Consider the following 18,919-nt stretch of genomic DNA (forward strand, 5'->3'; position numbering starts at 1 on the left):
CCTGACAGTAGGTGTAACTACCTAGCCTTAGAAAGCTAAGTAAGCCCAACTGGGCTAGGACAATTCCGGAAGCCTCTAACTACAACAAGGTATAGTCTAGGTTCAGTAAAACCATGGTAAGAATATAATTCGACAATGCTTGACAAGGTCCCATACAAGAAAGTAGGGTATTCATAAAATAGCAATAAATTCGGTAGTGGTAGCAGTAGTCTGCACAACTATTTTCACATCTCCTGGATTCCATTCGAGTGGGCGAAAATGACAAAAACAAAAGCAGAAAAAAATCAGATGAATTTGGTTATGCGCTAGAAATAAGTAAGACTAGTTCAAGAGCAGTTTCTGACCGTACTTAAAGGTAATGAGCCTGAAATTGAACCTAGAGTAGATTAATCAGATGAACAGATCGATGATTCTGAATTAAGTGCTTTATGATTCTATCCCATCCAAACTGCTTCTTCCACACCATTTTCGCTGTTATTCTCTCCACTCAAAGTGCTCTAAGTTGTAAGATAGCTAAATGTCATAGGTCCATTGAATCTAACAAAGACGTATCATCTCACGAATCTCTTCTGTTCGGAATAAGGCTGAGAAGAACTGAGAGAAGGGAGAAGAAAGGTACACCAAAGCGATAAGTTCAATCTCCAGCCATCTCTCTTCACACAACGATCAGATCCTTCAGTGGCCTCTCCTCCAAGTATTCCAAGTATTCCAACTGTCAAACCACATTCAAAAAGAGATGAACAACTCTCTAAATTCCATGCCCTTAAATCTAGTAAAACCCCAACTATCGTTGAGGAATCGAACATATGAAGAAACAGAAGAGAGCATTTATATATCCCTAATCTTCCTTGAGAAACAGAGTGATTTTAGTTCCTCTCCATAGGGGCTCACCATTCACATATCTTGTGACGGTAAATGACCCCCCAGCCTGAGATTCCCTAATGTATTGTTCGTCATCATTGTGCTTGGTGGTAACAATCACTTTCTCTGCCACAAGGTAAGATGAATAGAATCCCACACCGAACTCACCGATCATGCTCACATCCACCCCGGCTTGCAAAGCCTCCATGAACTCTTTCGTCCCTGATCTTGCAATTGTTCCCAAATTGTTCACCAAGTCTACGGATTCCATTGCATACCATAAGAATTCAAACATAAAAACCTGAATAGAATCCAACACTGAACTAACCGATCATGCTCACATCTGCCCTAGCTTGCAAAGCCTCCATGAACTTTTTCGTCACTGATCTTGCAATTTTTCTAAAATTGTTCACCAAGTCTACGGATTCCATTGCATATCATAAGAATTCAAATAGAAAAACCACTATAATCTTATCTAAAGATTGATTATATTTCATTCAAATCATGAGAATCAAATGACTGGATAACTCACCGGCTTTGGTCATGCCTATTCCATTGTCAATAATAGTGAGGCACTTGTTTTCCTTCTTGACAACAATCCGAATGTAAAGCTCCGCCTGAGTATCCAACTTGCTCATATTCATTAGCCCTTTGAACCGAATCTTGTCCACAGCCTACATCCGATTCAAATTCCATAAACATCAAACAATACTTAAGCATATATAACCTTATTTATTCTACATGTAGTAGGCCCACCTAATTATCTGACGAATATATGAGAACTCAAAAATTGATAAATATTTTCTTACTTACATCAGATGAATTGCTGATGAGCTCTCTGAGGAAAATCTCCTTGTTACTGTAAAAAGTGTTGATAATGAGGCTAAGTAATTGATTAATTTCAGCCTAGAAAGCAAAAGTCTCCACGTCGCTGGTCTCCATGCTGAAATCCACCATTGATATTCCAATCAACTAAAACAGGGAACCCAATAACCAACAATAGGATTCCAAAGTCCTCCAAAGCCTAAACCTAGACTAGACACAAAATTCTTTGGATCAAATATCCAGAAACTCGATAGATATCAAAATCCTTAGTGTGTGCACAACTTTAAGAGAGCGTATCAATGTGCATAGAAATGGCTTCTTTGAATCTTCTTGCGTGCAGGCGTAACCCTTAACAACCAATTTAAATGATAGGGTTGTTGAAACTAGAAGAGAGAGGTGGTGCTTGGATGTCTCTAGAAGCATTAGGATAATGTCAAGGTTTTTGGATAGTTCTGTGATGATGCTACAATGAACTTGATCACTCATCAATAGTATTCTGAGGCGACCCCGACAAATTTATGGTGGCTCTGTTGTTCGGAAAATTCATGGTGGCTCCGTTGTTCTGCCCCGCGAGCGTAATGATTCGAATGCCTGCCTAGCAAATTCATGGTGGCTCCATTGTTTTGCCCCGCGAGCGTAATGATTTGAATGCTTGCCTAGCAAATTCATGGTGGCTCCATTGTTTTTCCCCGCGAGCGTAATGATTCGAATGCCTGCCCCTTCCTCAACTTGCCCGACTTCATCATTCTTCTCGGCTTCCTGATTCTGATTATTACATCAACGTGTGTAATACATGCAGGTGGGTCCATGGTAGTTGCGTATCCGAATGGTTGCCATGGGTGCCAAGTGATATTTATTTTTCCCTTAGGCAGGGACTAGCAGCCACACTGCTATTCATCTTGTTAATATATATATATATATATATATATATATATATATATATATATACAAAGCTTTAGATTGATTTATTCTTTTATATATAGACACATTAATTTCGTATTTAGTATTTTGATTGGTCAACAATTTTAAAATTATAAATGATTTTTGTTTTTCAAGGAAATACTCAGGTAAATTTATTTGAAGGGATCAAATCTGATTGACTTATTAGTAGAACCTAACCTCAAAGGCATCAAGGAGAGTTGACCCTATGACTTCCCATTAACAAAGTTCTTTAGCTACGAGAATTCGACTAATTAAAGTAACCCTCAAAACTTATAAGTATTTTTCATAACTATAATGGATATAGCTTTATCTAATATTTTTAGTATTCACTGATTATATCCAATATAATATTCTATATTTTCTTTTTGTGATTATGACTATATATATATATGAATGATTGTTTTGATAATAAGTAAATTTATATTAATATAGTAAGTTAATATTAAATTTTTATTTACATAATTTTAAAGTTTTTAATATTATAATATTTTTATATATTTATAATATAATAAATAATTATAGTTGTAGATTAATTCAGTTAGTTAAGTCCTTGTTATTAAAGCACTTTTCCTATGGAGAAGTCATGGGTTCAATTTTCTCAACATCATTGGGTCAAGCTCTATAATTGAGCTGATACAAAGTGATAATATAATAGTCACCAATTTTCAAAATCCGTAATATATATCACCAATCTCTCTCATATATATATATATATATATAATATTTGTTAAGATCCTCTATATATACATTTTTTTTTTTTTCGAAGAAAAAAGCCGAACTTTTCTATTAGTAAAATATAAAAGTTACAATCAGATGAGTGAACATTCAGCAGAATTCTGCTTGAGGCAGAGAGATAACAATCCTCCTCTGTGATGCCATCAAAACATGTCTTTACCAAAAACTAAAAGTTCTCCTGAACTCGGCCTGAACAACCATACCAAAAAATATAAGCAAATCTGTCTCAGTGTATCTGGGTCTCCTTTTTTAAAGGAAAACAATCCTTTGAGTATGCATAATAACAAGTATGTCTCTCGTGCTTCTTCATATTGAAAAGAGATGAACAAAAAAAGGAAAGGACACAAGCTTTCATGTGCTGCCAGTACCAAATAAAAGTCCATTTGTACCTGGAGCATTTACATACATATTCAAAAAAAATATTATGTGTAAGGGGGAAGATCCGACACACGGATCTGGTCCTGAAACTGCTCTGTTATCCTCCACGAACCCAAAACCTGTTGTAAACCTGCTTTAGAATACCTGTCTGCCTCTTCATTTTTGTCCCTGTAAATATGTTCAATGGAGAAAACATTAAAATAAAACTTTAGATTTTGAATTTCTTCTAACAGTGGCATCAACATATAATTCCGGCATCTATATTTCCCATTGACCCAGTTTACAACATTTAAAGAGTCTCCAAAAATCTGAACTGTGAGGATATTTCTATGAATGAGCCAACAAAGGAGAAGTTTTAAGGCTGATAATTCTGCAAAATTGTTTGTGCCCATCCCAAGACCCACTGAGGCTTTTAGCGAGTGTAAGGGGCTTAGATGAATAATAATTCCGGTTCCAGTAGAGTTGTTTTGAGCTGCCCCGTCAAAGAAAGCCCAGGGGATGCCTTCTCTGATAAGGATTTCCTTCCGCTGGTTCAAGGTTGAGGGACCTTCCGGCTTAGGAATGCTGGAAAGAATGGCTGAACATTGTATTGCAATTACTTTCGCTGGAGTGGCTTTATCTTTAAAGATGCTTCGGTTCCGGGCAATCCAAATGCCCCAACAAAGTATAGGAGGGAGGTTCCTCAGGTTCTTCTCAGGTAGTGGGTCCACCAGTATTCCCAAGCAGAAGAGAGATCTTCCCCTTCCCATCTTACGTTAAGGTTCAATAGCTTTTTTGTTTCATCCCAGACTTGTCTTGTAAAGGAAACAGATCAAATCTCTATATATACATTTTTGAATAATGAAAAAATATTAATTTTTTAAAATAAAATTTAAATCTTATAAATAATAAAACTTATTATAATAATTTTAAATTTTATTATTAAATTTATTTATTTTTTAAATATCAAAACACTTATATTCTTTATATAAAATATAAAAATATTATATATATGAATAGGATCAAAATACTTTGAAATAATGTATATTCCTTGCCAAAACTAATGCGTGGTCAAGTGACATAGGAGATAAGTTCGACATTTAATTATTTAAAAATTAAAAAAAGCGCATACTGAATTCATTATATTAAAATTAAAAAAAGCGCATACTGAATTCATTATATTATATTAGATGATAGACTAATAAATTAGATTAATTTTACTGACATACTAATTTATTATATTATATTATATTAGATGATAAATCAATAAATTACATTAGTCTTAAATGTTAATCATCATTATCATTATTTATTATAGTTATTTTTAAACTAAATTTAATACTTATAAATAATTAAATTTATTATAATAATTTTAAATTTTATTATTAAATTTAATAATTTTTAAATATCAAAATACTTATATTTTTATATAAAATAATATATATATAATAAAAAAATACTTTATAATGTATATTCCCTCCCAACATCAATGCGTGGTAACATAGGAGATAAGTTCCATTTTTAACCTTATTCCCCCCCAAAATCAATGCGTGGTCGAAGTGACATAGGAGATAAGTTCCATTTTTAACCATTTAACAACCTAAGAAAAACGCATAGAGACATCATTATATTATTGAATGAATGCATTTGTACCCAAACATTCCATTTATATTCTAACCTATGGTATTAAATATTGCATTTGGTGAAACAAGTTAAAGCGTGTACACAACTCGTGCCTCTTGACATGTGCTTAGTTGTGAGGTTAGAACAAACAAAATTACGTATACTTTAATAATACTTTGGAAAATTACTTCATAAAATAGGAAACATTCTTAGTGAAGTAGAGCATAGTTGTTATACCTACGGACACATTAAAAAATACAGTTAAAAAAGTGTAATATAATATAATGCAAGTTACCATTTTATTTTTATATATATACATACAAGTTAAATGAATAAAAAATTAAGTGTTTTATATGGTATAATTATATTTATATGTTTTAATAGTTAAGAGTATGTGTTTTTAAGGTGGTTACAAGTTTAAAATTAGAGGGGTAGAATATGCATGCTTTTGTAAATTTAGTATTCGTTGTGTGGGGTGGATTTCTTGTCCTACAAACAAGAGTGTTTTATACACTAATTTGGTGTTTGGCTCGACCGTGACTTTAAAATTAGATAATAATAATGATAATACTTATTTTGATTTTACATATTACAAATATTTGTATTTTTATTTAATATATGGTATAATATTTTTGATAATTTTGTTTGAGTAAAATTGAAAAGATAAGATGATTAAAATTTTTAAATTTTATAATGATAAATTCATTTATATTAGATAGAAGAAAGGAATATTGAGATACTAAAAAATTAGAAAAGAGATATGATAGTATTATGTTGATTTTTTTATATCAATGTAATCGTGTGAAAGTTTTAATTAAAGATTGCCACACTATTTTATTACAATTAGAATTAATTGAGAAAATATCTCAATCACACACTAAACTAGGAGTTAATGTAGCTCTCCTCCAACAATCTCCTAAAACCACTCAAAAAGACTATTCATATAGAGGAACTCTCTACTTGAGAATAATCTCTACCATAATAAATTTATCTTAACACACAACACAAGTATGAATTAACGATTCTAATATGATATTTGTTGAATCTTTTATATTCAAATTATAGCCTCCACCTTGAGACATACATATTTTTTTTTCCCTTCCAACAACATTTTTTTTCTTCATAAAGAGTTAATAGATGCGGTTCCAACAATTTTCGATTTTTTTTGGTTTTATTATTGAGTTGTGAAGGTAGTGTAGATACCATTATTGAGTTATTGCAATGGTTTGTATTCTTATCTAACTTAACATTTAGTTGTGTTGATGTTTATGGTTTATTTTCTTTGATGGTTAAATATTATTTGGTATAACTATGCACTAAGATGTTCAACAATTGCAAGATAGGAAAATCAGTTCCTACCCTGTGCAACAAACACTTGTTATGTTTTTTAGTTTTATCATTCACCTACAATAACTTGTGAGGAACTAATTATTTCCTTGAGAGTGTTCGCTTAGATGGATAAATGGGGTATTAAGGGTTCTCCTTTGGTGATGGAGGTGGAAAATTCCTTTTCTAGCCTTAATTGATCATGTTCTTCTGAGGTCATGTAATGCCTCCTCTCACATTTACCCACTTTTCTAAACTCTCTAGGGTAAACATGAGTTGTGTGTCACTGTGATATGACCCAACCTCCAAGTCCCAGTTATGGAAGTGGGGCCTACACACCGGAAGTAAACTAACATCCCTTAGGGACAAAAGACCACTTAAGAGCCTACCAACCAACCTAGGTGATCAATCCCTAAGTTGGAACTCTTTTTCACTAGGTTTACTCCCCAACTACACCCATAACACTTCATGCATGCGATTGGGAGGCTACAACCACACCTATAGGTTTGCCTCCATGTGGTTATGACCTAAATTTCCTTGTCCAGTGCATGTGGTCGTAAGATCTATGCCACTTTTTCAAGCTAGCATCCAGACCACTGCCTATAATTGCATGCAACTTTCTAGAATCATGACAATGATGATAACAATGCTAAACAATAAAAGCTTAAGCAAGATCTTGACCTAGACATGTTTAATGCAATATAGTCATCTCGTCAAACAGATAGTAAACATATAAGCTACATGTCATGAATGCATATATGATTATAAACTTCTTAACTTCATCTGGGAATCACCAAGAAGGATTAATTCCTTCTCAAGCTAGATCCAACAACACTTGTTAGCCCATGCATTCATCAACCATCTAGTAACTTATCAAATCATGAACAAGATCCATAGATAGAGAACATCATAAAACCAAGCATATAACTAGAATAGAAACTATGACAAATCAACCATAAGATCACCATAATAACCAATACAAGTGGACATAGATCACAATAAGAAAATAGCTCATATTAACATATGAAAATTCCAACCAAGTCAGGGACTTCCATGTACCACCCGACCATAAATTAGGCTAAACCAAATCTCTCTTTCAACCAATCATCCCCATGCCATATTCCAAGCATGAATGTGGGATCATAAGGGTTAAACCAAAATAGAACCAATAAGAGATTCTAAAGGCCAAACCATGTCAACCCTCAAGCACAGTGATCTCACCTATATGGTCTAGAAATCAATAACATAAACCAAATTGGTCTCCACCCAAGATGTCCAGGGCTCCAGGAACTAGTAACTCAACCCACAACCTCCAAGGAAACCAAGTTGTTACAAGTCTCTAGAGATCTCCCATCTCAGCCCACAACCTCCAGGAACCCAAGTTGTTTATCTAGAGAATTTGTCCCAACCCACAACCATAGGAAACTTGAGAGCCAATCTAGAAAACCAAATGGGGACCCACTACATCATTTTTATCCAGGAAGTGGAAAGGTAAGGCTGAAACCACTTTAAATCTAGGAAAATCTCCATGCCAATGAAAACACATAACCAAGGAACCACATACATATACCATGCATCCAAAAACCAGCAAGGAGATCACACATGAAACCTATTACCTGCAAAGTAAGATTTGTAGTTGTTGATCCAATTGGCTCCTTGCGCTTCCTTGCTTTTATTTGCTTGCTTTCTCCAAATCCAAGTGAATGTTAGAGTGCTCCAAGAATACTCTAAGTGTGCAAGAGTGTAAGAGAGTGAAATGCTAAACTGCAAAAAATCCATCAACTGTTTCTCTGACGCCTTTTTATTATTGATGTCTCATTTTTCTTGATTTTTCCTCTAATTTCCCTTGCATGCAAATTTTTGTCTCTTCACCTTACCTTTCCCCTATTTTGCTTTATTTTCATAATTAAATGTCATTTATTGACTCTTTGCCTTTGCTAGTTTTCATAACAATTATTAAAACACAAGTGATTCCCACTATGATGTTTTTCCTCTATTCAACTTGGAATCCATGTCCCATGACCACGGTCTTATTTTATTTACATGAAAATCAACTAGGGATTGTTACAATCCCCTCCCACTTGGGGTATCACCGTCATGGGTTTTCAATGATGCTTATAACTAGCAAAACATGTTTCCCATGGAGCTTTATATCATAGCTTGATGTAACTTTACATCATACCAAACTGCTAAAACCATGAACACCATATTGCTTATTAGAGCTTGATAACAGAGCTTGGTGTAGTATTTACAACATACTGCTTATTGGAGCTTTATAACATAGCTCATTGTAGTATTTACTATACACATATGCATATCTAAATATAAACTAAAACACATAAATTTAACACATATTCTCAACCAACAAATAAAGAAGGATACAAAGCTTGCATCTGATCAACCATCTCCCATTTAGCTTCATCAGGCCCAAAGTGCTTCCACTGCACTTTAACTTTCTCTATTTCTCGATTCTGTAGCATGAGTTGTTTCCACTAAAAATGAAATGAGGTTCTAGGTCAAACTCTCCCTCTAGTTCCACTTGTAATACAAACCAATAAATCACATGGTCAACTTCCTGGACATATCTCTTAAGAAATGAAACATGGAAAACATTATGGAATTTCACTGTTGGCATCAATGAAAGTCAGTAGGCCACTAGTCCAATCCTCTCGATGATCTCAAAAGGCCCACAATACTGAGATGCCAACTTGGCACATGACCTAATCCTCAAGGAGCTCCTCTTGGGCTTGATGTGAAAGTACACATGCTCCCTAATTTGAAACTCCTTGAATTATTTATGCTGATCCACATAAATCTTATGTCTGACCTACATTGCCTTCAAATTTCTTCTAATAACCTGCATCTGTTACTTCATCTCAGCCAACATATCCATTCCAATCAGTAGCCAATTCACTGGATCACTCTAGCTAACATGAGTATTACAACTCTGCCCATAAAGAGCCTCAAATGGAATCATCCTCAAGGATGTCTGATACTGATTATTATCTAAAAACTCCACAAGTGGAAGATACTCATCTCACTTCCGTTGTTGATGCATGACATACATCCTCATCATATCCTCAAGAATCATGTTAATCTTCTCTGCTTGTCCATCTGTTTACACATGATAAGTTGTACTGAAAGCTAACTCTGTCCCCAAACCTACTAACAACTCCTTCCAAAACTTGGAAGTGAACTTGGCATCTCTATTTAATATAATATTCTTGGGAACACCATGCAATCTCACTATCTCCTTGATGAAGATATGAGCTACCTCACTAGCTGAATTTGTAGACTTCACTGCAATGAAGTGAGCTACCTTGCTCAACATGTTAACCAAAACCATGATGGAATCATGTTGCCTAGATGTCCTCAACAAAATTGTAATTAATTCCATGGAAATGACCTCCCATTTCCATTCTCATGAATTGGAATAGGTTGCAATAGATCAGTTAGATGCTTACTCTCAATTTTAACTTGTTGATAGTCCAATCAATTCACAACAAAATAAACCACCTCTTTCTTCGAGTTCTGCTAATGAAAAAAATTATTTACTGCTATCAAAGTCTTTTGATATCTTGGGTGGCCTGAATACGACTTGACATGAAACTCCCTCAATATAAGCTTCTTAAGCTCACTACTATCTGGCACATAAATCATGTTCCTGAATCTAACCAAGCCATCTATTGTGAGGTGATACTCCTCATCTTTGTCACCCTATTGCAACCTCTACTTTAGCTACTGATACTTCTCATCATGCCACCCTTCATGCAAGATCCACTCCTATAAATCTGTCCCATAAGAACTCACATATGACATATGATTCACCTACACTCTCCCGCTAAGAGCATTTGCAACATTTTTCTTTTTTCCCTTGATGTACATGATGTCAAAGTCAAACTCACTAAGGGTGCCAACCATCTAGCTTGCCTAGAATTCAGATTGGGTTGGTTAAACAAGTACCTCAACCCACTATGGTAAGTCATTAAGACGAACCTCCCACCAAGAATATAATGTCTCCACATCTTCAATGCATGAATGATAACTGCCAACTCAATATCCGTAGAAATTCCCACTGTAGATCAACAGATTATGCAATATACTAAAGAAAATACCAGATCTACTTCTACAACAAACTTGCAGAAGCTTAATCGAATTTGAGCAAGATCAAATAGAACACATATAACAGATGAATAGAAATCAATCACACATGAACACAGAAGAATACTCTAGGGAAAGCCTTAGCTAAAACCCTCGATCTCTGTATTATCATACAAGTGGAAATATGTTCAGATTACACAAAGAATTAGCTTACAAGCTATCCTGCTCTCTCTGCAATACAACAATACAGCTCACAGTTTGAATAGACACAAGATATGCCTTCCCTCAGCCCTCCAAGCCTCCTATTTTCTTGTGCAGTTTTCCTTGGGGTCCAATGATGCACCTTGTGTGAATTGGCCTCATCACACACTCACTAAACCCAAAAGTAATTGCGCAATCCCCAAGGAATGAATTCCTTCTGCATGCAAGAGGTATCCTCCATGGATTATTCCTGCAACTAATAGTACACTGTCCCATCAGCCGATCTCAACTAGGTCTCTGTCTGAACTGACATGCATGAGTTATTTATGACAGAATATTCAGTTATCTGAAGTGCAGTAGTTACATGCATGCATGCATTAACTAACTGAACTCATAATTAGTTCAACAAACTATTTGAACTAATCTAACTGGACTTAACTCAATTAACTGAGCTAACTAATTACAACTCAAATTACAAATCATCCTTATCTCTTTAACTAAGGGATAAACTCCTCAACTAAAGGGATAACTATTGCATGTCCTCACATAGACTTCATGTTTGATTTTCTACAAGTAATTAACTCAAGATGAATTAATTAATTATTTTACAAACAACTGCTAAGATCAAATTCGAATTTTACTTCTCTATTTTATTTGAGGGACTAACTAAAATAGGAAGGTATCTCGAAATGCTATTTATGGCAGTGCTATTTTTAGCACCTCTATATTTAGCATTTCTTGTTGCTATTTTCAATAATCTCATGAATCGCATAGTTATGCTCGTGCTCATTCAACTTCCTTGACTCATAGAAAACCACCTATACTTCCTACATCAGAACCCCACCAAGTCCTTCCTTGCAAGAATTTGTACAAACCGCAAACTCCTTAGCAATATCTACAATATTCAAAACTATAGCATTTGTAAGAAAATGCTTCAACTACTCAAAACTAGCTGCACACTCCTTAGTCCATTCAAACTTCTTCCCTTTCCTCTACAAAGATGTAATAAGATATCCAATCCTTGAGAAGTTCCTGATGAACTACTTGCAATAACCTATTAGTCCCATGAATGATCTGACCTCATCCACATTCCTAGTATTCGGCAAATCCATGATATCTTTAATATTTTTTGGGTCCATTGTTATTCCCTCCTTGGAAACAACATGTCCCAAGTAGTGAATCTGAGACTAAAAGAAATTGTCCTTGTTGAGCTTGGCACACAATTGATGCTCTCTCAACAATACAAACACTGCTGCCAGGTGCTCTGCATGCTCTTCCTCATTCTTGGAGTATATCAATAAATCATCAATAAACACTATCACAAACTTATCTAGATAAGGATGCAACATATTTTTCATCAAACATATGAAGGTGGCTGGCACATTGGGAAGACCAAAAGGAAACACCACAAAATCATAATATCCATACCTCGTATGGGATGTAGTCTTATAGATGTCTTCTTCTTTAATGCACACCTTATGATGTCTTTATCTCAAATCAATCTTTGAGAACATTGTTGCTCCCTTCAACTGATCAAACAAGTCATCAATCCACATAAATTGATACCTGTTCTTGACAGTCACCTTGTTCAAATGCCTGTAATTAATGCACAATTTGAGAGTAACATCTTTTATCCTTACAAACAATACTAAATCCTCCCAAGGTGATACACTTGGCCTTATTTATCCCTTATCAAGAATTTCCTTAAGCTACAACTTCAATTCCACCAACTTTGAAGTACTCATCCTGTATAATGCCTTAGATGTTGGTGTTGCTCCTGACATCATCTCAATATAAAAGTCCACCTCTCTATGAGGAGAAACTATGGAATCTCTACAGAAAACACATCTTGAAATTGCTGCAAAACTAGGTACTTCCTCTAGACTTCATAATCCTCAACATCCTTCCCTTTATAACTAGAAATATGAACTGAAAACAATACACATCCTCTCTGGAAACTACACTTTGCCTGCATAGTTGTAACCATTATCACTGATATAGGATTCTTCTTTCCCTAGAAGATTTTCCTTCCCCCATCATCATCCAGAAACTCAATAGCCTTATCATAGAAGTCCACTTTAGTACTGTGAATGAACAACCAATACATGCCCCAAAGCATACTATATGAACCCAAAGGAAGCACATTTATATGTGCTAATGTAGGCATACCATTAAGCTCAAATGCACAAGATATTACCCAATGACGAACTCTTCTCTTTGTCCCTGTAGCCAACTACACCAACCAAAGTTTTGTATGCACTTCGCTATTCAAGCAATACTTATCCACCAAGTCATGACCGATATAACTATGATTAGATCCAGGATCAATCAAAATGGAAACAACTTGATCATGAAGCTTACCTTCCATATCAATAATGGATGCCTAATGATCAACATGCCTGCTATCCACTACTGCATAAATTCGAGGAATACTCTGAACAACATCCCCAACTGTTTGTGCCTCCTGAGCATTATAAATCTGAGGCCTTCCACCTTGGTGTGATTGGCACCCACTCCTACGATGCTCTCCACCACAATTCCAACACTTAGAAAGGATTCCTTCGATTACCCTTATTCTACTCCTCAGGATGAAATCCATGTCCTTTATCAACTGCATCAAACTTCTTATAATGTGCCACATTCTCCTTTCCACCTGCATCTTGAAGTCTTCCTCGCTTATTTTCCCACTTTCATTTAGTCTTCTCTTTACCTTTCCAATCCCACCTAGGCTCATAGTTTTGCTTATACTACTCATAAAAGTGCTTCATCTTCTTGATAACTTCCTACAATGAGGCTCATCATGCTCAATCTGATACTGAAATGCTAAAGGTTATCCACTAATGAACCTTTGGCCCTTTTTCTTCTCATCCTTGAGGTAGGGCACATACCTCAATAGTCCAAAAACTTGGTCATGTACTCTTCATTTATCATGGAACCCATCTTCAACTCATAGAACTACTTATCCTTTCCATCATAATATCTATTAGAAAATTACATCTTCCTAAAGATTCTTTTAAACTCATGCCAACTCAGCTCCTCTACCCTGATGCCTCTGACGCGCTTCACATATTCCTACTAGATATCTACTTTTCCCTTGAGACTGAAGATAAATATATTGGCTTTCATATTCTATGAATAATCATGCAATCCAAAGAACTTCTTCATCCCAAGAAACCATGATTATGCATCTCTTGATTTCTTCACTTCCCCATCAAAATTAGGAGGCTTGGATTTCTTTAATTCTTCTGGAAAATATTGCTTCTCACTCCTCCTATAAGGATGTTGCCAGTAATGACGATGATGTCTCTCACTACTGGAACTAGAATAAAATCCATGAGTGCTAGCTTTCCTGTCAGGTTTATCCAAAGATATACCACTCTTGACTATGCCATTCATATCCAACCTGTGTCCTCTATAATACTTGCTTCCATATGCCCCATTTGTCTTTTCTTCCTGTCCATGATTGATCCTCGATTGTCCCTATTTTGGGAATATTTAGTGTTCTTGGACAAACGCCTAACCCTTTAGACCTAGTAGTAGGTCTAGAAACAACATACAAAGTAATCTCTACCTTTTCTATAATAAATAAATAAAACAAGAAAGAAGAGAAACCTACTTGTAGTTTTCGCTATCTCCTTGTCTCCCTTGACCTATCTTGCCACTCCTTTCCGTACTTAAGCCGCTTGAAAAGTACCTGCACAAACACAGAGTCAAAAACCCATCAAGGCAAATGATAACGATCTATTGCTTATAAATATGGAAGTGAACATGATATATGTTTGAAAGCATTAACATATAACACAAGCATAAGGAAAAAGTTTTGAAAACTTTAATGATAAGAGGAAGGATTACAATCCATATGTGCTCGATCCAGTGACACTCTTCCAATTCAATCCCTCTTCAACTCATGACAAGAAAGACACTTCAACACTATACAACACTTTGTAGTCAACTCTAGTCTCATAACAAAATCATCTCCCTATAACTCAATATTTTCTAGCCCCTGATCTCTTAGATGAGTGATATTTATATAGGTGAATGAAGGAGGTTATGCCATCAATGGTGATAATGAATGCCTTTCTAAATTTAGAAATCAGTTCCATGGAAGAAGGGATAGAGTATTGACGTTTCCTAATTCCCTTACTCATCCAAATGCGAACTCAAAGGAGCAGGTGGCATTGAGAAACTTCTAGAGGCTTCCAATGGATAAGGAATCTTCAAACCCTCATGAAAGTTCGCTCAAATTCGCCCGGCGCAGGCCAAAGAGGGACAAAAAGCATTGCATAGCACCCTGTCAGTGTATGGTTTGCATTGCAATGTACCTTAATGAAGACTTACCTGCACTGATCTTCTTAGAGGTAGTTTTTGGATGTTTTCAGTGATGGAACTTCTTTGGAAGTGAGGAATTTTGATGACTAACTTCTTTAGGGCATGTAGCAACTGCACTAGGGGTTGATGGGCCCTAATAGTATCGATCTGCAAGTTGGGGTTGATGTGCCCAAATGGGTTTGTAACAGTTTCCACCTAAATCATGAAATCATAAATATATATGTCAGGTGAAATGCTTTATCACGAAGAGAGGAGGTTTCGGAACGGAAGGTGACCTGCATCAATTACAATACATGTATCATGATAATTTGATCTTTCTCATGAACTAACTGAGGGAAGGGATACCCATGCTTAGATTATAAACTTTCATTACATGTACAAATATAGTCGTCTATAGATATAGACCCATGAATGTAAGGCCATTGTACATTTGATTTAGTACTCCTGAAAATATCACAGCCCAGATGGATGAAACTAGATTCGATGTCTTCAATCTCATTCAATCTTTTGCTCAAGTACAATTCTAACCATGTGAGTAGATATTCTGAAGTCGAACATGGAAAGACATCGACTGATTACCAACTAATGATGTAAGCTATTAACAGACGCGAGAGGGATCACCAACAATGTTAATGATCCTCAAGGTACTACAGTAAATTTTGCATGGTGTGAATAAATGATTTGATGTTGAACACCATACAAAGTGTTTCGGTTGATGGCCATTGATGTCAACCTATCGCCGGAAGCGAGAGACCTGCCATTGATGTATGCAAGCTTCAAGGTACTGAAGAGGTGTTTCTAAGTCAACTTCTTGGATGATGTATTGATGTCGACAAGAAGAAAATCGTCGTAGGAGGGCCTTGATGTATCCCACATCTATGACATGAAATGAGATAAATGATTTTGGAGATGAAAAAACGAGTGATGACACAAGGTTCAGGAATGGCGGTCATGAAAATGAAGGTTTACGGTATTGTAAACGATGAAGTTTGAATTGAATGAATTCTCTTGAACATGTCGGCGACACTAAGATGAATTGTTAGTATTGACCCAAAACTAAGTAATGGATGGTATGATAGACCAACGGTGTGATAACCATCAAGCCGAATGACCCAACTCACATAGTCACGGTGATGAGGTGAAAGTGTCATGTTCAAGAGCGACTTGCTACCATAAAGTTTTCTCAGCTTTCGCCATTTCCCCCAGTCATTGCTGACTAGTACCTCTCTATTTTTTATCAAGCTTGAGGAGGATAACATATGATTTTTGTATAATTTCACCCTTCAGGTGAATTGATCGCTATTTGATGCTTTAACGAGTCTAGCGAAGGTGAAACTCAGCCTTGTCTAGATGGACAAGCTTGTCGCTATTTGATGTTTTTAATGAGTTTAATGAAAAAGAAAACTCAGTCCTTTTCATGTTTAGAGAGTTTGAAAAAGGATGAAAAGGAAACTCCACAAGTTATTTTTCGTAAAGTAATCTCTCAAGTCCAAAAAACACGTAAAATAATACAAGAGAGATATCGTTTCCAATCTGTTAACGAGCTGGAAAAGACAAGCGCTCAGAAATCTTTTCATATTTAGAGAGTCTGAAAAGAGCTTAAAGAGGACTCTATTTTGAGGAATGAGTGGTGTCTAGGATAGAAACTGGTTCCATTGACACTGAAACTTCTCAAAACATGTTGATTTGTGTGAACAGGCTGGCTAATAAGACCACTCATTTCAGCTGTTCCTCAAAAAAGGTAAAGCAACCAAGTGAAAGCGTATGATCAGCCAAAGGGATGGTGGCGATGGGATGAAAACAACCAAAGCTCATATGATGAAAAATGCTAATAGAATGGTAGTCACAAGGGTTAAGAATGAAAATGGGTTCATTTTTACACAATCTTGAACCATAGGGAACTATGCTTGGGTTCAATTTCATGTTTACACAGGCTCGAAACAAAAAACTATGCTTTGATTCAGTTTCATTTTTACACAAGCTTGAAATGAAAAACTATGCTTAAGATTGGTTTACATGCCCCCAGCATGATGAAAGGGAAAGTATCATAGGGAAACTTAATTTTACCATTAGGTGCATGCCCTGCAAGCTTCATTACATTCACCTAAGTAGACTACTCATGGTTATCAGGTGGATGGAATGAAGGTTCATTTACGAGATCAGGTGAAAGACTCAACTGGGATTTTATGAGATCTATTCAAAGACTTGACTTGGAACTTGGGACCTTGTTTCATTTTTTAATGAGCTTGACACAAGACAAGGAACTCTGCTTATATTCCTTGGTTTCATTTTTTAATGAGGTTGACACAAGACCAAGAACTATCCTCATGGGAGCTGTTTCATTTTTTTAATGAGGTTGACATAGTAAAAGAACTATCCTCATGGACTTGTTTCATTTTTTAACAAGGTTGAAACAGTAAAAGAACTATCCTCATGGACCTTGGTTTCATTTTTTAACGAGGTTGACACGAGACCGGGAATTGTCCTCGTGGGTTCTATTTCATTTTTTAACGAGAGAACTATCCTCATATCCTTGGTTTCATTTTTTAATGAGGTTGACACAAGATAAAGAATTGTCCTTGTACTCCTTGTTTCATTTTTTAACGAGGTTGACACAAGACAAGGAACTCTCCTTGAATTCAATCACAACTCATAAGAGGTCATGAAGGAGAGATCTGGTTCCAATGCCCCTAGTACATGATGTAAAACATCACTAAATTGATCGTTAGTTGATGTAGGTATGGAATAGGTTGGCACATAATTAACCCGAGGCGGGGATGATACCATTGGTACAAAAGGACCATTTAAGGAAGATGGTTGACTACGAGCCATATTTGGATCGAGAAATGAAATCTGGTCAATGGTAACAACTCTGCCTTCATGCGGGAAACAAATCACTCAAAAGAGTGTTGAAATAATAGCTCCCATGTTATAAACATAGTCACACCCTAGGAGTAAATTGTAATCTAATGGGCCTGGGAATACCATCATGTTCAGATAAATGATTTTACCTCCCAAAGTAATGGGTAACCGAGGGAGGATCCCTAATGGTTGACTGGTTCCTCTATTAAAACCCAACATATTCTGTGTAACTGGCACAAGCGATGGTGAACCAAGCACTTGCCAAGCAATTGAGGAAAGGATACTCACTAATGAACCTTCATCTATAATAGTGCCAGATACGATCATATTACAAACTTGTACTATGATTTGGAAAGGCACATAAGAAGGAAGGCATAATCTTTCCAGTTAATTCCAATCAAAGGAAGTGACTAGACTACTTGGAGGGGGTACCATAGAAACATGAGAATTAACCCCTTGAGTTTCAAGAATGGGAGGATTTTCCTCCTGTTTTGATGGAACAGGAGGATTGCCCCCAAGCTCATTTGAATCTGAAGAAACAAAAAGAACTTGAGTGGTATCATATTCACTCTCTTTGAGAAAGGTACGATTAACTGAAGGTGAAATCAAGTCAATTGTTTCCTCGACCTATTGATTTGGGTCGGGTATAGACTCATAGGATTCACTTTCACAGAGAGTGGGTTTGTCTGACGATTGATTTTGGTCAGTCAATTCATCAACTAGTGAAGGATTTAGGGAGAGTTTCCTGTAACCAAAT

At 35.9% G+C, this 18,919-nt stretch overlaps 1 pseudogene; it reads right to left on the reverse strand.

Annotated features, from left to right (window-relative positions):
* Positions 1–655: 655 nt before the first annotated feature.
* Positions 656–1,818, reverse strand: LOC149250701 (heat shock protein 90-1-like; annotated as a pseudogene).
* Positions 1,819–18,919: the final 17,101 nt, after the last annotated feature.

This window comes from Pinus tabuliformis, chromosome 7 (genome assembly GCF_031772625.1).
Source record: "Pinus tabuliformis cultivar Carrire ecotype Pingquan chromosome 7, CPIR1, whole genome shotgun sequence".
Lineage (NCBI taxonomy): Eukaryota > Viridiplantae > Streptophyta > Pinopsida > Pinales > Pinaceae > Pinus > Pinus tabuliformis.